Raw genomic sequence first — 23,421 nt, forward strand, 5'->3', positions numbered from 1 at the left:
GCAGTTTTGAGAAATCATAGTCTCACAAAGAAACAAAAGATGTTGAACTACCTCAAGTACTTCTACTAGCATTTGCGAAAAAGCAGCGTACATCATAGAAGGAACCACTATACATTTGGCATCACACTTGCCTCTAATGACCTTGAAATACACAAGCCTATTCGTAGAGAAGATACAACAATTGTATGCATCATACAAAAAGGTAGAACTAATAATGTTCAATGAGGTCTTGCTAACTGGGCAAAATACAATCATAGCCGCTGCAAACATGCACATGAGAGAAATCAAGGACAACCATATGTAGCAATAATGTTCAATGAGGTCTTGCTAACTGGGCAAAATACAATCATAGCCGCTGCAAACATGCACATGAGAGAAATCAAGGACAACCATATGTAGCAATTCGATGGAGTAGATGTACTATTGTGTGGTGATCTCTGCCAAGCAATCCCAACAAAAGATGCATGGATATTCTCAAATCCGACCAACAAGAATGTCAATATAACCCTCCATTTGGGCAAACAACATTTAATACTACGAGCTGATAGAACCAATGTGATAAAGAAATAAAGCATTCATAAATGTGATAAATAATAATAAGAACTAGACAACAAATAGATGAAGACATCAACTATCTTATCAAAAACTACAAGTGTTTACCACCAACAAAAGAAAGAACTCCACATCTTTTTTTACTCAAATGCAACAAAAGACAACCAAAAGAACAAAGTTTTCCAATTGCTACATTTGTAGGCACACACATAGAATGGGCTTATCAAAGGTTAAGTGCCAAATTCGACAAATGGCAAGGTAAACCTCTCTCCCTCACAGGAAAGCTTATAGTAGCTAAGCATGTTCTCGAATCCTAATGGCTCATGTCCTCTCTATCTTGCCTTTCTCAAATGCTTGTCTGAAGTAGGTCGATAGAGGCATCACTAATCTGATATGGGAAGGAAGATGGCATTCCTTTAGATCAGAGCTACTTGTAAAGAAGGAGGTCTTGGGCTAGTAAAGGAGAAAAATGACTCGCTCTACACCAAAATTTTGCTTTAGTTTGGGAGTTACTAGCTGTGGGTGATAGCATGAGCTCTAATATGTATGGACGCACCCAAAGGTATATGTTCTCCTTGGCAAGATGTAGTCCTGGAAGATTGCCAGATTAGGATTTGAGTTGCTAACTAGAATGGTACAAGTATGGAAGTTCAAAGTAAAAGGATGCTCGTCGGGCAGACTTAGACCTCTATGGAGATGCGCCTTTAGGGAGATCTCTCTCGCTCTCACATTGGGCTTTTAGCCATGGCCCTGCGATAATCCAAAGTCATCCTAGATTGGGTGTGTGTCTTTTTAAGAAGGGACTTTCAACGTTTAGGCAAATTTGGGATATGGGAGGCTGTAAACTTCTGTACACTACAATGCAAGTAAATAGGTCACAAACAAGAGGGCACAATTTGTGTGCCCGAAGGCACTGCCCCCTTTTCTATGATCATCCTTGCGATGATCCATTCAACTGGTCTGTGGGTGATAATTCGTTGGAGATGCACAGAGAAAGCCAAGGGAAAGTGCGCAAGGGTGCCACATAACTCCTAAAGGAGTGAAGAGGACTCACCTTGGAGATGAATCAAAACCCATGCCATGGCTAGAAGTGTCTCACAATCGAATTCACACGGCAAAGCAAATCATTGCTATAGCTCTGCCCCAGTGCTAAAACAAAGTCAATGTTCACCATTTGGGCAGGCTAATTCATCTTGTTTTTTTGGGAGAAAGAACAATTGGAATCAAATTAAATGGAAAAAGGGAAGTAAATACAATTCAGCTATGCTGCCGAGCCCACAGACTCACTATGATTCCCAAAGTAAAGAAGCACATCTATACAATCAAAAGAGGAACCTTCTTCTTGTCATCTTGTTTTCCACATTGATGCAGCTGTGCCTCTCCAAGTTCTTTACCAAGGAATCATCGATGGATTTGAGGCATTGGCAAGGAGTCGGGGGGAGCTCTCCAAAGCTCGTTGAGATTCGCTTGTGAGAGGAAGCTGTGGTTGCTTGCTATGGGGAGTGCCCACGTCGCAGAAGAAGGCCGCAATCTTCAACGCTATTGTATTTCCTCCCTGTGAACTTCGTTCTGGATCGATGGCATGAGAATCAGCTGTTGTCAAGATCGACTGGTAACAGCTAAACCGCTTGGAATAAGTGATCATCACAGTGGCAAGACCGTAGGCTGACATTAGCAGTCTCGACTCGGGGGATGCCTGTTATTGGCGCCTCACCTCTCCTTGCTCGCCTTTCCAACACCTCATTGGAACGTAATGAGGTAAAACCCTAAGCCACGGTCGGGACAGCCATGGAGAAACCCAGCAGCAGGCCAGACAAGGAGTATAGATTGGGTAGGGCCTGTGGGTCTCGAGAAGGTGCTGGAGAACCATATGCTTGGTCGACTAGGAGCCTTGGAGCGACAATCCGCCACATATCGACACTAGTGGTAATGGGACGACCCAAAGGCCAAAGTAAGTCTGCCGCGAGTCTGTGCAAAGTGAATTGCACAGGTAAAATACGGCAAGAAGTTGGTATTCATACAATCCCGATTCGGCTTAAGACTTTGTACGAAAAAAACCGAAGTCCAAGCACGGGGCCAAAGCATCCAGCGGTATGAAGACCGGGGTTTGTGAGGGCTGGAGTACGATTGAATGCATCTAAAGCACAAGAACAGTAGCTTGGAGATGCTGATGTTGGAAGACGCACTCACTTCTGTGAAACGGATGCCCCAGTTGCCCTCGCTTGAGAACTTAATATGCATTTTGCAGAAGTGCCGAAAAAAGAAGAATCTTGCGTATGCCAAGCGCTTGCATGCCTACTTATGCAAAAGTGGGCTGGAAGCGCATGTATTGTTGGGAAACTACCTTGTTTCAATGTTGGTGGACTGTGGAAACATGGGCGATGCTCGGCAGGTTTTCGATAGGTTGCTTGATCGTAATGAGTATTCTTGGACTTCTCTCATCACAGGTTATATTAAATGTGGGGAATCACAGCTTGCCCTCAACCTTTACCAGAAAATGCAAGAGGACTGCGTACATCCTAGCAAGTACACGTTTGTGGCCCTACTGAAGGCCTGTGCAAGACTGCGAGATGCAGAGAGAGGCCAAGAAATACACGCTGAGATTGCTAGTAAGGGATTGGAAAGAGATCCCTTTGTTGGCAGCACTTTGGTGGATCTGTATGCCAAATGTGGCTTGCTTGAAAAAGCATGGGAAGAGTTTGCCAAGCTGCCAGTTCGAGATGTGGTGTCATGGAACATACTTATTGCAGGATATGCTGAATGTGGGCAAGGTGAGGAAGCCCTGAGCTGTTTTGAACAGATGCAAGTGGAGGGTGTGTCTCCTGATGCTTTCACGTTTTCTTGCAGCTTGAAAGCTTGTGGCAGCATAGGAGCCATACACAAGGGCTGTCAAATTCACACTGAGATTGCTAGACAGACATTGGAAAGAGATCCTTTTGTTGGGAACACTTTGGTCCATATGTATGCCAAATGTGGCTTGCTTGCTAAAGCGAAGTATGTGTTTGATCTGCTGCCAGTTCGAGATATAGTCTCATGGAACGTATTAATAGCAGGTTATGTGGAATGTGGGCTTGGTGAGGAAGCACTGAATTGTTTTGAACAGATACAGTTGGAGGGTGTGTCTCCGAATGTTGTCACGTATGTTTGCAGCTTGAAAGCTTGTGGCAGCGCAGCAACCATAGACAAGGGCCAACAAATACATGCTGAGATTGCCAGAAAAGAATTGGAAAGAGCTCCTTTTGTTAGCAGCACTCTAGTTGATATGTATGCCAAATGTGGACTGCTTGCAAAAGCACGGGAGGTTTTTGAGAAGATGCCTGTTCGAGGTGTAGTCTCATGGAATATTCTGATTGCAGCCTATGCCCAAGTAGGAGAAAGTGAGATTGTTTTCCATATGCTTCAACAAATGACAGGAGAAGGCATAAAGCCAGACAGGGTCACTTTCCTAAGTGCTCTTACAGTATGCAGTCATGCAGGTCTAATGGAAAAAGGTCTAAAATACCTTGAGGCTATGAGCAAAGACTACGGCGTCATTCCAACTATTGAGCACTATACTTGCATGGTTGATCTTCTTGGCCGTGCAGGCCAATTAGCTGAGGCAGGAGCTATGGTGGAGAAGATGCCTTTCCAACCTAATCTTGTTGTGTGGTATACTTTATTGGGTGCCTGTCGAAAATGGGGTAATGTGGAGCTTGGAAGACATGCCTTTGAACATACAGTGCGATTGGATGAAATGTATGCCGCAGCTTACGTCTTGATGTCAAACATTTACTCACACGCAGGAGGATGAGAAGACAATCAAGGCAATGAGAGTGAAAGCAGCAGCGTGGACTGCTGAGTTGTGCATAGAACACCAGAGGTGGTGGATACAAGAGTAATGGGATACAAGTGCCTGTAATAATGAAAGAATGTGTACCCTAGCTCAGGTCTTACACCAAGGGGACACCTCTATGTTATGAAAGAGCAAATATTCTTCACAGAGATGCAAATCTCTTTCATTTCTTCAAGGAAAGTGAATTTGTGTAGACTAATGGCAATGGCTAATTTATAGTAGCCAGTGTCCCTCTTCTTTAGAAAGTCCATGCTAGATTGGTAAAACGGGCACGACTTGGTTTCGACAGCCTTTCAAGTCACCTTTATAAGCTGGTCACTGCGCGACTCTGAGGAGATGCCGGCTGACACACGGGGCTGTTATGAAGCCAAAAAATGGGAGTGGGCTGTTCCTAAGTTGGGGAACTCAGCAGCCTTGTGCTCCAGCTAACCGATTCATGATCAGACAACTCTGGGAGCTCCTCTGCATCACTGCTGCTATAACCGCCACCTTGCGGGGATTCCATTACCTGCCCAGGCCCTTAGAGTATCGTTACCGTTCTCTGTGTGTGTGTGTGTGAGAGAGAGAGAGAGGACCGCAATGTGCGTGTGTGTGGGGGAAATATAAAGTGTGTGTGTGTGTGAGAGGGAGAGTCGACGGAGCTGCTGCTGTTGCCCGCGGAGATAGACGAAGCTCCCGTTGCTGGACGTGCGTCCGCTTGCTGTTTCCCTGTGCGCATTTGCCCGTGTGCATCTACCTTGTGCGCATCTGCCTGCGCCCACCAAGCGTGCCCGTTGTGCCCCTGCGACCTTCAGAAGCTCCCCTCAGTTATGTCGCCTCGCTCTTGCTCGCCTGCTTTAGCTGCTGCCGTCCGCCCCTTCTTGCCATCTGCTTTCCTCCCCGTTGCTGTGTATCACCCGTCCATAACTGTGCATAATCCCTGCTGCCCTCTTTCGCTTCATCAATTCTGCCCTGCTCACCTCCATGGAGGACCATATTAAAAGCTATTCTCGGAAGGACTTATCCCGGGACCCCAAAAGACAGCAAGTCGAATTCTCTACCTCAGCCTCTGAAGATGCTCACTATGTTTTCGACATGCTCAAGGATGAATTTCACCACAGCTGGAAGGAGTGGGCCAAACCTCCCCCAGTCCTTAAGTATAAGCTGAAGCTGCCCTCATTGGTTACTCCTCTCCGGAAGTTCTCTCAGCAAGCAGTTATCATTTTCTTCCCTGGGAAGTTACCTTCTGTAAATGATGTGGCTCAGTGGGTTCAGGCTTTGTTGGGAGGTTGCTTTGTTGAAGGAGTATACTTTGCTTCTCGAGGTTTTTATGAAGTGTACTTTTTGGATGCCTCATATCGTCAGCAGATATTGGAGATGTCTCCTCTATTCTATGGCAGACAAATGGTGCATGTCATGCCATGGTCACCAAATAAGGATTATCACGGTCTCATTCGACATCACTACCCTGTATGGGTTGAGGTAGTGGATTTTTCGGATTATATAAGGGCTGAGCTACCAAGTTTGCCAGCGACTTTGGGGCAAGTTGTATGCCCACCCTGTCCTTCGGGTAATCGAAATTAGTTTTGTGTTCTTTGGGATACAGATCACCCAACCCCTCCTTCCATTGCGGTAGAGGTGGAAGATGTTCCCTTGGGCGAAAAATATTTTGACTTGAAATGGGGAGTATTTACAGGTGCTTGTTTTACTTGTTATAAATTTGGCCATCTAGCTTCACAGTGTCCTGCAATATTACATCAGCTCCCACCTACAGCTACCCCTCCAACTTATGATCCAGGGCCTAAGCCTACGCCTAGCAAGTTGGGTGATGTGGTATCTAAATCTGTTCTTCCCAAAGAAAGTGTGGTCCAGGTTTCAGCCAAGTAAAAGAATAAGGGAAAGGGTAAAATTTCAGAATCTAATGCCTCTCCCCAGGGTGCCTCGCAGCAACCCAAAAAGGTATTTGCGCTTAAGCCACGACCGTTACAATCTCGGCATTGGGATGCCTCTACTTCCACCCCTGGTCAGGCCTCTACCCCTGCTGATAGCCTGACTTCTCGACTGTGGGTTGATGTGCTCAAGAAGGGCATTCCTATATGTGACAATGATGAGGACGATAGAGCTATTGATTCAGGAGGCCAGGTGGACGTCGATGTCATGGCTGAGGCCTGACAACTTATACCTTTACTATGTTTCTTGGTTCGGCTGTACATATCTTCTATGTCTGCTTCAATTACTTGCATTACATACAATGTTCAAGGTCTTTGCAATGTCAATAAGTGGAGACTTTTTTGGCACTATGTACATAGAATGCACCCCGATGTAATTTCCGATGTAATTTCCTTACAGAAACACAACCAACACTTCTTGGCTGGCCAGCAAGGCCACTTTGCTGGTTATGACATCTTTTATGCTGGTACAATGCACTTTTTTGGGGTATGCATGCTGGTGAAACATGATATGCAGCCCACGGTTGCTCACGACGACTCCCAGGGTCAATGGATGGTAATCAGATGCATCTGTCATGCCGATCTTTATGAAATAGCATCGGTTTATGCCTCTCAAACTTCTGCGACAAGAGCTCAAATGTGGGCCTCCCTCAAGTAATATCCATGGCTGTCTAATGCTTTTTTGTGTGGAGACTTTAATAACTCGCCTGCCATGCAAGACAACACCACTCATCGTTCTCACATGATCCCCACTGAGCTTCGACATTGGGAGGATATGCTTTCTTTCTTGCATGCAGAAGATTTATGGCTCTTAACAAGGGATAGAGATATGGGTTATACATACTGTCACAATGCTCTTACTCATTACTGGGCTCGACTTGATAGATGGTATTTGTTGCTTAGCAGTATGCTAGCTTCACATGTGCATTATGGGTTGATCATTCCCTCTTGCTATCTGATCACTTTCCAGTATGCTTGACATTATCTATAGCACGTTTGTAAGATGATATGCCTTTTTTTGGTCGTCGCCTACTCCATGTTAATAGTGCTTATTTGCTTCATCAACAATTTCAGAACATGGTGAGAGTGGCTGTCCGCCCCCTCCTCTTACATGCTCAGGAGGACATGGATTTTGCTTGGATCAGAGTCTTGCCCATCGCTTGCAGGTTGTCATTCAAGATTATGGACAGAGTCACATGGAAAACCTCAGGCTTAAGCTGAAATGGACTCAATCTCACAAGCAACAAATGGATGTAATCAACTCTTATAGGCAGCTCACCTCCTCTGAACATGATTCTTGCGCTTATGCGGTTCATATCATCCATCAAAATGATCTTCGCAAATTAAAGAAGTGGCAAATCCGAGCTCGCATGAAACCCCTTTTGGATAAGGGCTGCTCCTCCAAGGCCGCCTTTAAAAGCCTGCATGCGGATAGGCGAAAGGAGGATATTTGCAGGATCAGGCAGGATGATGGCACCTGGACCACCTCCAAATCAGAATTGGAATCGCAATGCTCTAGTCATTTCATCGTTATGCGGTTCATATCATCCATCAAAATGATCTTCGCAAATTAAAGAAGTGGCAAATCCGAGCTCGCATGAAACCCCTTTTGGATAAGGGCTGCTCCTCCAAGGCCGCCTTTAAAAGCCTGCATGCGGATAGGCGAAAGGAGGATATTTGCAGGATCAGGCAGGATGATGGCACCTGGACCACCTCCAAATCAGAATTGGAATCGCAATGCTCTAGTCATTTCCAGCATCTCTTTTCTCCTCAGCCTGATTATTCGATGCAAGTGAATGCAGCTAGGTCTCAATTTCTTATGCATGTTCAGCCTATATTGTCTCGGGAACAGGCTCATGCATTGGAGCAGCCATTTATGCTTAATGAACTAGATGATGCTTTGAGTCATTTACGTAAAGGCAGCTCTCCTGGTTGGGATGGATTGACTGTTGAATTTTTCCGTGCATTTTGGGGTGATCTCAAGGACACTCTTCTTCTTATGATTAATCATGCTTGGGCAGAACAATCTCTTCCCCTTTCTTGGAAACATGGCCTTGTCAAATTGATCCCCAAAAAAAGGTTGTGTGAGACAATGCCTGATTGGCGGCCCATATCTCTTATGGCAGTCATCTACAAGCTCATTGCCAAGATGATTGTCCTTAGGGTTCGATTTATCTTGCAAGCAAGACTTCATCCTAGGCAGTATGGATTTGTTCCCAGAAGGTAGATTACTGACAATATCTCCAATGTTTTGCTTGCAATTGAGTATGCCAAATATTCTAAACAAGATGTTCTCATTCTGCAAGTGGACATTGTGAAAGCATTTGATACTGTCCATTGGGATTTTATTTCTCAGACTATGCATAAATTGGGATTTGGCCCTCGGCTCGTCCATGTTATTTACTGGTTGTATTCTCATGCCACTGCACAGTGTCTGCTTGGTAGTGGGTTGTCAAGGACATGGACTATGACCCGTTCAGTGAGACAGGGATGCCCTCTTAGTTCGCTACTGTATGCCATTGCTACTCATCCGTTATTGTTGCATATGGACCATCTTGCAGATACAGGACAGCTTCATGGCTTGCAAATTCCAGGGGCAGAGCCGTTTCTTGCACCATATTTCATGCCTAGGAATTCTCAAAGTGACCTCTCTCATTTGATGCATACTTTGAATGATTTTGGCATAGCTGCTGGACTGCATATCAACTTTCAGAAATCGAATCTTTTAGCATTGAAAGAAGCTGATTGGCATGCACTTCTCTGGCCAGGCCACATTATTTCTTCCCATACCATTGTGAGGCATTTAGGGTATCCCATTGGCTGAAATATTACCCCTCAACAACAGCTTAAATGGGTGCTTCAAAAGATTAACAAGAAGCTGGAATACTGGCACTTGTCAACTTGGCCTCTACATGTTCGACTTCGGATAGTACATTCTATCATTATGGCATATGTGCAATTTTATTTGCCTCTTCTTCATTGGTCTTTTAAGCATTTGGCTTCCTATATGTCCCAGGCTATGGAGATATTTTGGAAAAGCAAATCTCACAAAAAGGCTTTGCGACTACTTTCCATGCAATCTGTTTGTTCTCCTAAGACTCATGGCAGACTGAATATTCTCAATCTTCAGTTTCATATGTTGGCAAGAAAGAGCACTATGATTGCTGATTTCTTTCAGCAAAAACAGCCATGGGCTATTATGTTAGCAGCTATGTGTGGAAACATGAAGTCGCATGCATATGGGCATTGGATTACAGATCACTGGGAAGCAGTCATGACCACATTTCAGGGGAAAATTCCTGGCTGTCCTGTTTCTACTGCTTTTATTCATGATTGGAAGAGAATTCTCTCTTATGCTAAATGGTCAGGTGCTTCCTCCCATCATGGTAACTCTCTTCGTTTTGGAAAGCATCCATTGGAGCAAGGTGTTTGAATCGCCTCTTGCTTTACAGGCACCTATTAAAGCATATAATCTTATGAAATTGGGCATAAGATTTGTCGGAGATGTGGTAGATCAACATGGTTATGTGCTTTCATTTCCACAAGCTTGTAGGACATTCCCCTTGGGTCTCCATCATAGGCCCATTTGGAGAATACTTACAACTATGTTGCAGCCATTTGTTCTTGTTACTCCACTGTTTGTACAGGACAGATTACTGGACTGGAATCTGACTTCCTTGTCTCCTACTACCTGTTCACTTTCAATGCATAATTTGACATCCTCGATGGTCTACAGATTTCTTCTTCCACGGCCATGGATTGATAAGCATGCCAACACTCTTTGGAATTTGGATAGGCCTTTATCTTGGTGGCAATCAAAACTCAAGAAAATTTGGAAAGCTGAATTGCCATTGAAACAGAGGCTTTTCTTTTGGAGATGTATAGTGGGAGCTTTTTCCATTGGGGTGAAATTGGAAGCGCGTCGTATTGCTTCCTCTTCCTGCCCCCGTTGCTCTCATCACCGTGAGACAGTTCCCCATTTGTTATGGTCTTGTCCGCACTCTCGAATATTGGTCACTCATGTCTCTCATTTGCTGCGGCTTCAGTTTCCCTCTATTAGATTCGGGAAACTCTTATGGATGTTTGGATGCTTCTCATCTCAGATGTCTCCATTCCTCCTTTTCTTTCACTGGGCTCGCTTTTGGGTACTATGGACTATTTGGACACAGAGATTGCATTTTAGGATGGAACAACCATTTCCTCAGGCATATGCTTTCTTCAGAATGTCCCTCAAGCAATCTTTATATGATAGTTATGCTACGAGGGACTTGGATGCTACTAGCCTTGAAGTAGGGACTTGGATGCTACTAGCCTTGAAGTGTTTTCTCACTCTTTTTGATTTCTTTCATTAGGCTCTCTTTTGGAGTCTAATGTCATGTACATTGATTTCATGTTAATTTCATAGTTACTGGTTTCACACACAAAAAAAAAAAGCGTGTGTGTGGGGGAGAGTGTGTGTGTGTGCACGTGCACGTGAGAGAGAGAGGAGGGGGGATTGTGTGTGTATGAGAGAGAGAGAGAGAGAGAGAGAGAGAGAGAGAGAGAGAGAGAGAGAGAGAGAGAGAGAGAGGCGTGCAATGTGCGTGCATGTGCGAGAGAGAGAGAGAGAGAGAGAGAGAGAGAGAGAGAGAGAGAGAGATTGGAGGCAATTTGTGTTATGTACTGGTAGATTTACGTTTTTGAGAATTGAGCCATAGCAATCTTTTTCCCATATTTCATAAACTACCTTGGTGTCTAGAGGCCTTGGTTCAATATGGGAAGAATTGTTGCCATTCGAAAATAGTAAGAAATAGAAATTGAGTTGTCAATAAAGTACGGTTGGATTACAAATATGGTCTATTTACCTTGGATTTATGTGCTGAGCTCCTAATCCAACACTTCAGTAGTAGATCAAGGAAAGAAAACTTATGTGCATGTGAGGTTAGGGTTTGTAGTGTCTGATTTCTTAGGAATGGTTATTACTTCTTTCTCTTTGAAAGTATTGGTCTCATGATTTCAACGCGGATAGGCCTATATTCACTACTAGTCTTGTTTGGGTTGACCTTCTTGATCTTCCCTTCTCTCTTTGCAATCAGGTTGTTAATCTTTGTGGTAGCTTGGGTGACATTGTTGGGGTTGACAAACAATAGTTCATAAACCCAAAGGGCAATCCCCAAGTTTGTGATAAGATGGATGTTGCAGAGGAGATACATGATACTCGTCATGGTTGATAGGAATGGTGAGATCTATAAATGATAACCTTTTGTTTAACCCAATTCTCGTTTCCTTTGTGGTCTATGCTCTCACACAGTCAAGAATTGTCCTCTCACATGACAAGAACTATCCTCAAAAGAGAGGTAAATCAAAGCCTCCAAAAGAACTTGGCTAAGCCGCTGAGACTATCAAAACTATGTGGACTATCAAAAATCAAGTAAATCTAAGAAAGAAGATGGCATAGAGCAATGTCAATGAGGCAAAGAAGGTTGTAGACACTCAAATTGTCAAAGAACAGATACCTAGGTCCTTTGAATCAAAGCATGCCTTTAAAGCAGTGATTGATCAAGAGAGAGCAGTGGACTTAGAATAATCAAATTGAAGAATTAGATGCCAAACTTGGCTAGGCTAAAACCTTTGAGGATGAGATAAATAAGAAGGGTTTGATGATGAGTGAGTGAAGAGGAAGACTCTGAGCAAGAGCTTCCTGCCCCTCTCGGAAATGTTGAGAAGGATTTTTTAGTCACAAAGGGAAAGCACAAGCTCGAGTGCAAAACAAAAGAAGACTTTCTCAAATGAAGAGTCAAAATATGCCTCCCAAGAGCCTCGGCATCAAGGTTTAAAAAAGGGAAAATAAAAATGGTAAGTAGACCATTGTCTTTTTTCACACTGAATGTGTTCGGACTTATTAATCCTCGTAGAGGGCAAAAACTAGCTGGATGGCTTAGAGCTAACTCAATTTCACCTACCTTTTTAGCTTTACTCTATGAAAATTTCCTTATGATCCTTCTTACAACTTTTACTTGATAGGGGGGGGACTTGAAAGCCCTCTCTCAACCTATCTTCATGAAAGTATTTCCCAAAGAAACCTCATTGAAGCAAGCCATCCAAGGTAGTTTCACCAGGAAAACCTCTTTGAAGTAGGTCTCCCAAGGTAGTTTCGTTGGCGAAACTACCTTAGAAAACACTTTAAAAGTGACATAAACATCCAATCTCCAAATATAGTCATTTAACCACTCAAAGTGACCAAAAGATACCATTTGAGAACATGTACATGGTTATACTTTACAAAATCTTGCATATACAATCTTAAATCATGCATATATATATATATGAGAGTAGATACATAAGCCCAACAGTCAATGCTTCTTATAGTAATTTTTACTTCTTTAGAACATATCCATAAATATCTTGTTATTTATGCTATAAAAATACTAGAAAGCTCTTGTTATATTGACATAAATGTATTTAAGCAATTATATATGTATAATATTATTACATTTAGAGATTGTGAGGGATGTTTCTTAAAGAAATTATTTTTCAACACTCTCTTTAGTAATAAAATGGGTACAAACGATGTCTATGAATAAGAAAATTTATGTTATGTGAAAGTGAATGAGTGACTATTCTTCATATATTTATGATAAGGTAGTCTAGTTCTTGTGGAAATAAAAGTGTAAAATCCATGTATCCTCCTAAAGAAATATAAATTTCTTGAAAAACACGCTCGAATAAAACTGCTCATAGGTTTCTGCTCGTACAAAAGACGCACCCCATGTCAGACCAATAATGGCTCCCAAATGGAAAAATTGCCCTAGAGAAGAGTCTTGAGAATCTTTTGATGGGACACATGGCAAGAGTAGCCAAAAAGGACATGGGTGGTGACATATGGGCTTATATGATTGATGAGGAAAAGAATCTACAGGCAATTGTAAATGGGTGAAGGAGGGTGACAAAATCTCTATAAAAGGAGCCCTCCTCTCCCTCGTTCATCATCTCTTCCACCATTAGGCCTCATGTTGCTGTAGCTCTAGTCTCCTCAAGCCTCTTCCATGAGCCTTCTCTCCCTCTTGTAGATATTCTCTTATGTAGACTCTTGAGTCCATTTCTCTCTAGTTTATTCTCTCTCTATGAGTAGTCTTGGAGATTCTGCTTCCTATTGTATGTATGAAACCTCTTCTTCTCCCTTGTGTTTGTAGTATTTTGAGTTGCATTACAGTGGAGTCTCACTCTATTGGTAATGAAGGTCACTTTAGGCTCTTCCCAAGCCACAAAAGGGGCTCTTCCTTCCCTCTTAGGTGACCTCTATGGGACTTGGATCGTTGATGAAGTCTAAGCATGGAGGTAGGATTCTCCCAAGTCGGCACCAATAGAAGGAGTAGGTGTTTTTCATGACAGTTTGACCCCCTGTCAGTATTTTGCTCATAACTTTTTGCTTGTGGTCCAATTTGGATGAAACTTATATCAGAGAAAAGCCCACTTCAAGGCACATCTCAATGTGTGATTGAATATTTTATATCATGTCTCTGCTGAAAGTTATGGGTCTCTGTTTCTTATGACAGTTTGGAGAGTGTTTTGAGCTAAGTGTAAAGGTGTCTATGAAGGAGGTGCAATGTTTCCTCGGAACCTACCCATCCAACCCAATCAACCCCTTCAAACTCCTCGATATATATAGTTCATATCATGTTGAGCGCGAGATCTTCTTTCAACAACGTATCGCTCTTCTCTTTGGCACAGATGGCTTGCTGAGATTATGGCCTCTGCCGATCCTTTCCTTCTTCCTATTCTTGAGTACAACATCACTTGGGATGTTACCATCTTCATTCTCATGTAAGGGAGGAAAGTATGGTGTGGTCTCTTGGTATAATAGCTTCTTTTTAATGTCCCTTTCTATGCTTTGCATGGTCGATCACGCATTATACACCATTTTTTCTCTACTGATATGCACATCCACAAAAAAACACGCCCTTAGGTGTGTTATCTGACCAAGTACTTATCGGATGGGTGTGCCTCTTTGAGAACATTCTAGTACCACCTAGGTTAAGGCGTACAAAAAGTGTTGTGCCCATCAGATATCCTTTGCATGATCGATCGAGCAATAAATACTATTTTTGCTCTAGTGTCATGCACATCCGTAAAAAAACATGCTGCTAGGTATGTTATCCGATCAAGCACTTATGGGATGGGAGTGCCACTTTGCATGTAAGTCAATTCCACCTAGTTGAAGGTGTGTGCAAAGTATTGTGCCCATCGGATATGATTTGCATTGTCGATTAAGCATAAAACTCCGTTTTTGCCTTAGTGTCATGCACAACCATGAAAAAACACGGTCCTATGTGTGTTAATCAAACAAGTACTTATCAGATGGGGGCTCCACTTTGCACGCAAGTCCGTTTCAACTACATTGAGGTGCTCGCAAAGTATTGTCACCATGGGATATGATTTGCATGGTCGATCACGCATTATACACCGTTTTTCCCCTAGTGATATGCACATCCGCAAAAGAACACGCCCTTAGGTGTGTTATCTGACCAAGTACTTATCAGATGGGTGTGCCTCTTTGAGAACATTTCAATACCACCTAGTTTGCGGTGTAGGAAAAGTATCGTGCCCATCGGATATCCTTTGCATGGTCGATCGAGCATTAAATACTATTTTTGCTCTAGTGTCATGCACATCTGTAAAAAAAACACGCTGCTAGGTATGTTATCCAATCAAGCACTTATGGGATGGGTGTGCCACTTTGCATGTAAGTCAATTCCACCTAGTTGAAGGTGTGTGCAAAGTATTGTGCCCATCGGATATGCTTTGCATTGTCGATCAAGCATAAAACACCGTTTTTGGCTTAGTGTCATGCACAACCATGAAAAAACACGATCCTAAGTGTGTTAATCAAACAAGTACTTATCGGATGGGGGCTTCAGTTTGCACGCAAGTCCGTTTCAACTAGGTTGAGATGCGTGCAAAGGATTGTCACCATCGGATATGCTCTGCATGGTCGATTACGCAGTATACAATGTTTTTCCCGTAGTGATATGCACATCCGTAAAAAAACACGCCCTTAGGTATGTTATCTGACCAAGTACTTATCAGATGGGTGTGCCTCTTTGAGAAAATTTCAATACCACCTAGGTTAAGGTGTAGGAAAAGTATTGTGCCCATCGGATATGCTTTGCATGGTCGATCGAGCATTAAATACCATTTTTGCCTTAGTGTCATGCACATCCGTAAAAAAACACGCTGCTAGGTGTGTTATCCGATCAAGTACTTATGCGATGGAAATGCCACTTTGCATGTAAGTCAATTCCACCTAGTTGAAGGTGTGTGCAAGGTATTGTGCCCATCGGATATGCTTTGCATTGTTGATCAAGCGTAAAACACCGTTTTTGCCTTAATGTCATGCAGAACCATATAAAAACACAGCCGCAGGTGTGTAATTCAAACAAGTACTTATCGGATGGGGGCTCCACTTTGCACACAAGTCCGTTTCAACTACGTTGAGGTGCGTGCAAAGTATTGTTACCATCGGATATGCTTTGCATGGCGATCACGCATTATACACCATTTTTTCTCTAGTAATATGCAGATCCGCAAAAAAACACGCCCTTAGGTGTGTTATCTGACCAAGTACTTATCGGATGGGTGTGCCTCTTTGAGAACATTTCAATACCACCTAGGTTGAGGCATACAAAAAGTGTTGTGCCCATCAGATATCCTTTGCATGGTCGATCGAGCATTAAATACTATTTTTGCTCGTGTCATGCACATTCGTAAAAAAACACGTTGCTAGGTATGTTATCTGATCAAGCACTTATGGGATGGGAGTGCCACTTTGCATGTAAGTCAATTCCACCTAGTTGAAGGTGTGTGCAAAGTATTGTGCCCATCGGATATGCTTTGCTTTGTCGATCAAGCATAAAACACCGTTTTTGCCTTAGTGTCATGCACAACCATGAAAAAACACGGTCCTAGGTGTGTTAATCAAAAAAGTACTTATCGGATGGGGGCTCCACTTTGCATGCAAGTACGTTTCAACTACGTTGAGGTGCATGGAAAGTATTGTCACCATCGGATATGCTTTGCATGGTCGATCACGCATTATACACCGTTTTTTTCTTAGTGATATGCACATCCGCAAAAAAACACGCCCTTAGGTGTGTTATCTGACCAAGTACTTATCGGATGGGTGTGCCTCTTTGAGAACATTTCAATACCACATAGGTTGCAGTGTAGGAAAAGTGTTGTGCCCATTGGATATCCTTTGCATGGTCGATCGAGCATTAAATACTATTTTTGCTCTAGTGTCATGCACATCCGTAAAAAAACACGCTGCTAGGTATATTATCCGAACAAGCACTTATGGGATGGGCGTGCCACTTTGCATGTAAGTCAATTCCACCTAGTTGAAGGTGTGTGCAAAGTATTGTGCCCATCGGATATGCTTTGCATTGTTGATCAAGCATAAAACACCGTTTTTGCCTTAGTGTCAAGCACATTTGTAAAAAAACACGGTCCTAGGTATGGTATCGGATCAAGTACTTAGCTAAGCAACACGCCACTTTTCATGCAACTCAATAACACCGAGGTTGAGGTGGGTGCAAAGTATTGTGCCCATCGGATGTACTTTGCATGATATATCACATATTAAACTCCGTTTGTGCCTCAATGTCATGCACAACCATAAAAAAACACGCTTTTAGGTGTGTTATCTGACCAACTGCTTATCAGATGGGTGTACCACTTTGCATGCAATGCAATACCACAATTGTTGAGACTCATGCAAAGTATTGTGCCCATCGGATATGCTTTGCATTGTCGAACAAGCATTAAACACTGTTTTGGCCTTAGTGTCATGCACAACCGTCAAAAAACGCGGTCCTAGATGTGTTATTTGACTAAGTACTTATGGGATGGGCATGCCACTTTGAATGTAAGTCAATAATACCTAGGTTGAGATGTGTGCAAAGTATTGTGATGATCGGATATGCGTTGCATTGTCGATTAAGCATAAATCAACGTTTTTGCCTTAGTGTCATGGACAACAACCAATAAAAAACATGGTCCTAGGTGTGATATTCTAAAAAGTACTTGTCAGATGGGGGAGCCACTTTGAAAGAAAATCAATTTTAACTAGGTTGATGTGCGTGCACAGTATTGTGTCTATCGGTTATGCTTTGCATGGGGGATCACACTTTATACACCATTTTCCCCCTAGTGTTATGCACATCCGTCAAAGAACACGCTCTTAATAGGTATATTATCATTCCAAGTACTTATTGAATGGACGTTCCACTTTGCATGGAATACCATACCATCGCTTTTGAGGCACGTGCAAAGTATTGTGTCCATCAGATATGCTTTACATGGTAGATTGAGTATTAAATACCGTTTTTGGCCTTGGTGTCATGTACAACCGTCAAAAAACACGATCCTAGGTGTATTTTTCAAACAAGTACTTATCGGATGGGGATGCCACTTTGCACACAAGTCAATACTGCCTAGGTTGAGGAACGTGCAAAGTCTTGTGTCCATTGGATATGCTTTGCATAGTCGATCGCACATTATACACCATTTTGTTCCTAGTGTTATGCACAATCGTCATAAAATACGTTTGGAGGTGTGTTATCCGAACAAGTACTTATGGGATGGGTGCACCACTTTATATGCAAGTCAATATGACCTAGGTTGAGGCGTGTACAAAGTTTTGTGCCCATCGGAGAAATGTAGATGCGATAATATTAGAAAATTCTCGATATGTGGATATGTGTGTGTGTGTGGCAAACAATTTTGATACAACAAAGTAAACACCTAGTGCACAAATTATGCACTTCATACCTTGAGTAAATAAGCTTATTGATGAGGATAAATACGCCCTTGAATAAAAGCATAGTTGTTGTATGACCACAATAGGATCGCTTTGACACCTGTGATTTTGCCCACATGTAAGTTTGCAAATAGTATAAAAAATCATATAATAATATATTAATAGTTTGCAAATGTGTATAGAAAGTAATGGGAAGTGGAAGTGGGAGTGAGGAGGGAGGAGTGGAATGGGAGAGGGAAGTAATAGGGGTGTATGATAATAAGTATAAAAAATAGTATAATAATATATTAATAGTTTTCAAATGGCAAGTGAGTAATGGGAAGTGCAAGTGAGAGTGGGGAGGGAAGAATGGAATGGGAGAGGGGAAGGTAATAGGGGAGTAGGATAATAAGGGAGTGAAATGAGTGAGGGGAGTTGATAGGGGATGAAAAAGAGGAGGGTGAGATGGGGAAATATGGGATTTTGGGAAATGGGAGGAGTATGGGACGTGGTGGAAATTGATGGGAGTGGTGGCAATGGGGGAGGAAGAAGAAATGGATGGGGGTCCAATGGGAGAGGGGGAGTAATGGGAGCCAATGGGAGAGGGGATAAATGAAAAGCCAATAGGAGAGAGGGGAGGAATGGAAAGCCAATAGGAGAGGAGGAGGAAAACCTAATTTTTCTTATATATAGTCTTCCTTCTTCATTCATTCTCCCCTCATTTCATTCATTGAAGCACGAAAGCAAGGACGATCAAGAAAGCAAGGAAGGAAGAGCAAGAAAGCAAGAAAGAGCGAACTTACAAACTTTTTCCACGTACTTGCAAATTTTTTTGATTAATTCTTTATCTAGATTTTTTTTAAAAAATTTGAAGAGAGAGGAACTAGAGAGAGAGAGGAGGGGAGGAGAAGGAGAGGATGGAGGGGGGCGAGGGGAGGGAGGGGCGGGGGGCAGGGTCGAGGGAGGGAGAGGGGGGGGGAGGGGAGCCGAGTAGGGGGGGGGGGAGCGAGGGGTGGGGGCGGGGGCGGGGTCGAGGGAGGGAGGGAGGGGGGGGTTATAGTGGGGTCGAGGGAGGTAGGGAGGGGGGGGAGGGAGGGGCGGGGGCAGGGTCGAGGGAGGGAGGGAGAGGGGGGGTTCTGGCGGCCGCGGCCGCCAGGACCCCCTGGAGGGGGAGGGGAGGGAGGGGGAAAGGAAGGGGGCAGCTGCCAGAACCCCAAGGAGGGGGGGAGGGGAGGGGGGGGAGAGGGAGGGGGGGGGTCTGGCGGCCGCGGCCGCCAGGACCCCCTGGAGGGGGGAGGGGAGGGAGAGGGTGGGGGGGGTTCTGGCGGTCACGGCCACCAGAACCCCAAGGAGGGGGGGAGAGGAGTCAGGTAGGGAGGGGGGGAGGGAGGGGCAGGGGCGGGGGCGGGGTCAAGGGAGGGAGGGAGGGGGGGGGAGGGAGGGGGTGGGGGGGGTTTTGGCAGCCACGGCCGCCAGAACCCCAAGGAGGGAGGGGAGGGGAGGGGGTGAGGGGAGCGGGGGCGGGGTCGAGGGAGGGAGGGGGGGTCTGGCAGCTGCGGCCGACAGGACCCCCTGGAGGGGGGAGGGGAGGGAGGGGGTGGGGGAGGTGAGGTCGAGGGAGGGAGGGAGGGGGGGTTCTGGCAGCCACGGTCGCCAGGACCCCCTGGAGGGGGGAGGTGAGGGAGGGGGTGGGGGGGGTTCTGGCGGCCGCGGTCGCCACAAGGACCCCTTAGAGGGGGGAGGGGAGGGAGGGGGTGGGGGCAGTTCTGGCGGCCGCGGCCACCAGAACCCCAAGAAGAAAGGGGAGGGGAGGGGAGCAGGGGCGGGGTTGAGGGAGGGAGGGGGGGTCTGGCGGCCGCAGTCGCGAAGACCCCCTGGAGGGGGGGGAGGGAGGGGTGGGGGTGGGGGCGGGGTCGAGGGAGGGAGGGGGGGTTTGGTGGCTGCGGCCGCCAGGACCCCCTAGAGGGGGGAGGGGAGGGAGGGGGGGAGGGGAGCTGGGTAGGGAGGGGGGGGATAGAGGGGCGAGGGCAGGGGTGGGGTCGAGGGAGGGAGGGAGGGGGGAGGTTCTAGCAACCGCGGCCACCAGGACCCCCTGGAGGGGGGAGGGGAGGGAGGGGGTGGGGGGGGTTTTGGCGACCGCGGCCACCAGGATCCCAAGGAAGGAGGGGAGGGGAGGGGGGGAGGGGAGCAGGGGTGGGGTTGAGGGAGGGAGGGGGGATCTGGCGGCCGCGGCCGCCAGGACCCCTTGGAGGGGAGGGAGGGGGGGTTCTGGCGGCTGCGGCCGCCAGGACCCCCTGGAGGGGGGAGGGGAGGGAGGGGGTGGGGGGGTTCTGGTGGCCGCGGTTGCCAGAACCCCAAGAAGGGAGGGGAGGGGAGGGGGGGAGGGGAGCTGGTTAGGGAGGGGGGGCAGGGGCGGGGGCGAGGGAGGGAGGGAGGGGGGGTTCTGGCAGCCGTGGCCACTAGGACCCTCCAGGGGGGGAGGGGAGGGAGGGGGTGGGGGGGATGGAGGGGGCGGGGGGGTTCTGGCGGCCGCGACTGCCAGGACCCCAAGGAGGGGATGGAGGGGGGGAGGGGAGGGGGATGGAGGGGGTGAGGGGGTTGTGGCGGCCGCGGCCGCCAGGACCCCAAGGAGAGGATGGAGGGGGGGAGGGGAGGCGGGGTTCTGGCGGCCGCTAAGGACCCCAAGGAGGGGAGCGAGGGGATGAGGGAAGGGGGGGTAGAGGGAGGGGATGGAGGGGAGGGGCATCCTGGCCGGCCGCCAGGGCAGGAGGGAGGGGAGGCGAGGGAGAGAGAGAGGGGAGGGGAGGGAGAGAGAAAGGGAGAGGAGGGAGGGGAGAGAGGGAGGGGAGAGGAGGGAGCGGAAGGAGAGAGAGGGGAGAGGAGGGAGGGAAGGGAGAGAGAGAGTGAGGGGAGGGAGAGAGAAAGAGAGAGAGAGAGTGAGGGGGGAAGGTATGGGAGAGAGAGAGAGAGTGAGGGAGAGAGAAGCGAGGGAGTAGAGGGAGAGAGGTTGAATTCTTACAAGAGTGACAAATAAGATTTGACTTAGGAAAAGAATGAAAGGGACTTACGAGAAGAAAGTATCAAGAAGAATGTTGAACACAAATTTGAATTCTTACAACTAAGAGTAGAACTAATACTATCACAAGCAAGAGTGACAAATAAGATTCTTGCTCAAATAAGATTTGACTTACTATCACGAGCAAGAGTGACAAATAAGATTTGACTTACTATCACGAGCAAGAGCGACAAATAAGATTTGACTTACGAGAAGAATGAAAGGGACTTACGAGAAGAAAGTATCAAGAAGAATGTTGAACACAAATTTGAATTCAAAAGGAACGTACGAGAAGAAAGTATAAGAAGAATGTTGAACACAAATTTGAATTCAAATTTATAATGAATTCAAATTTCCCTCTCTTTTTTGAAAATTCAAATTTATGCGTGGGAGGAGTGGGCTAGTTTTTCTTATATATACTCTTCTTTCCATTCATTCATTCTCACTCTCTCCTCATTTCATTGAAGCAACCAAGAGCTGAAGAGAAAGGATAAGCGGGGCCTTACTTTTTTCACTTTTTCCAGATACTTGCATTCTTTTTCATTCGTCTTGTAATTCTTTTTCTTTACTTACAATTCTTTTTCAATTAGTTTCTTGTTAAAGTTTTTGAGTTCTATTTCTTAAAATTCATCTTGTAATTCTTTTTCTTTACTTACAATTCTTTTTCAATTAGTTTATTGTTCAAGTTTTTGAGGAGGGGGTTTTTTAGAAGGCATTACAATTCTTTTTAAATTAGTTTCTTATTTGAGTTTTTGAGTTCTATTTTAATTAGTTTCTTATTTATATTTGAGTTTGTAAATTTGAGAAATGAGAGAGAATAGAGAGGGAGAGAAAGAGAGAGGAGAGAGGGAAAGAGAGAAATTAAGAGAGAGAAGCGGGGCTCTTGGCGGCCGTGGCCATCAAAGGGAGAGAGAGAATAGAAATGAGAGAGAGAATGAGAAATGGGAGGAGTAGGGAGGGAGAGAAAGAGAGAGAGGACAGAGGGAGAGAGAGAGAGAGAGATTCATAGAGAGAAGAGGGGCTCCTTAAATGAGAGAGAAGAGTAGGGAGGGAAAGAAAGAGAGAGGAGAGAGGGGGAGAGAGATTAAGAGAGAGAAGAGGGTCTCCTGGCAGCCGTGGCTGCTTGAGGGAGGGAGAGAGTAGGGAGAGAGAGGGAAAGAGAGAGAAAGAGAGAGAGGGAGAGAGAGAGAAAGAGAGAGAGGGAGAGAGAGGGAGAGAGAGAGAAGTTTAAGAGAATGAAACGTGGCGAGAGGAGAGAGGGAAAGAGAGAAATTAAGAGAGAGAAGAGGGGCTCTTCGGGGCCATGGCCGCCAAAGGGAGAGAGAGAATGAGAAATGAGAGAGAAGAGTAGGGAGGGAGAGAAAGAGAGAGAGGGAGAGAGACAAGAGATTAAGAGAGAGAAGAGGGGCTCCTTAAATGAGAGAGAAGAGTAGGGAGGGAAAGAAAGAGAGAGAATTCAGAGAGAGAGAGAGAGAGACATAGAGAGGGAAAGAATGACAAATCCTAGCGGCCAAGAGGATAGAGGTAGGGAGGTAGAGAGGCTAAGAGAGAGAGAGAGAGAGAGAGAGAGAGAGAGAGAGAGGGAGAGAGAGAAGGAGAGAGAGAGAAGAGGAGAGAGAGAGAGAGGAGAGAGATGGAGAGAGAGAGAAATAATTACAAATCCTAGGGAGAGAGAGAGAGAGATAAAGAGAGAGAATGAAAAATCTTAGCCGCCATGGGAGGGAGAGAAAGAGAGACTTGAGATAAACTAAGAGAGAGAATGAGTGGGATGAGGACAGAGAGGGAAACACGTAAGAGTTGTCAGAGAGAGAGAGATAGATTAAGAGAGAGAATGAGGTGTCTTGACTATGGCTATAGAGAGATTTAGGAGTCGAGAGAGAGAGAGAGAAAGTAAAGAGAGTTTTATATATTTACATGTTTTATATTATACTTTTAAAAAATTATAAAAGAGTGAGTTTATGGTTTGTTTTGAAGGTGAGATAATATTTTTATATATATTCATCTTTTAAATTGAAAAATGTTAACTTTTCTTTAGATACTTGTTCTTCATTTCTCTCACATGCAGGTTTAGCCTCTACATCAAAACCCCTTCTTTTGCATATTTAAGCCTCTTAAACCCCAGCACATTAAAATGAACACAGAAAAAGAAATTATTTATTGCTTTTCTTCGCTTCGACGGTTGGTTTAGCATAGTTTAGCATAGATTAGATTGCCTTAGAGGAGAGACAATTCTCCAAGTTGCCAATCGAAGCCATGCTCAAATTTTTCTAACTAGTTC

At 45.1% G+C, this 23,421-nt stretch overlaps 1 pseudogene; it reads left to right on the forward strand.

Annotated features, from left to right (window-relative positions):
* Nucleotides 1–1,856: 1,856 nt before the first annotated feature.
* Nucleotides 1,857–5,578, forward strand: LOC147892667 (pentatricopeptide repeat-containing protein At2g13600 pseudogene; annotated as a pseudogene).
* Nucleotides 5,579–23,421: the final 17,843 nt, after the last annotated feature.

Source organism: Dipteris shenzhenensis, chromosome 16, assembly GCF_047967505.1.
Source record: "Dipteris shenzhenensis isolate YYH24624 ecotype China chromosome 16, Dip_SZ_1.0, whole genome shotgun sequence".
NCBI classification, from domain to species: domain Eukaryota; kingdom Viridiplantae; phylum Streptophyta; class Polypodiopsida; order Gleicheniales; family Dipteridaceae; genus Dipteris; species Dipteris shenzhenensis.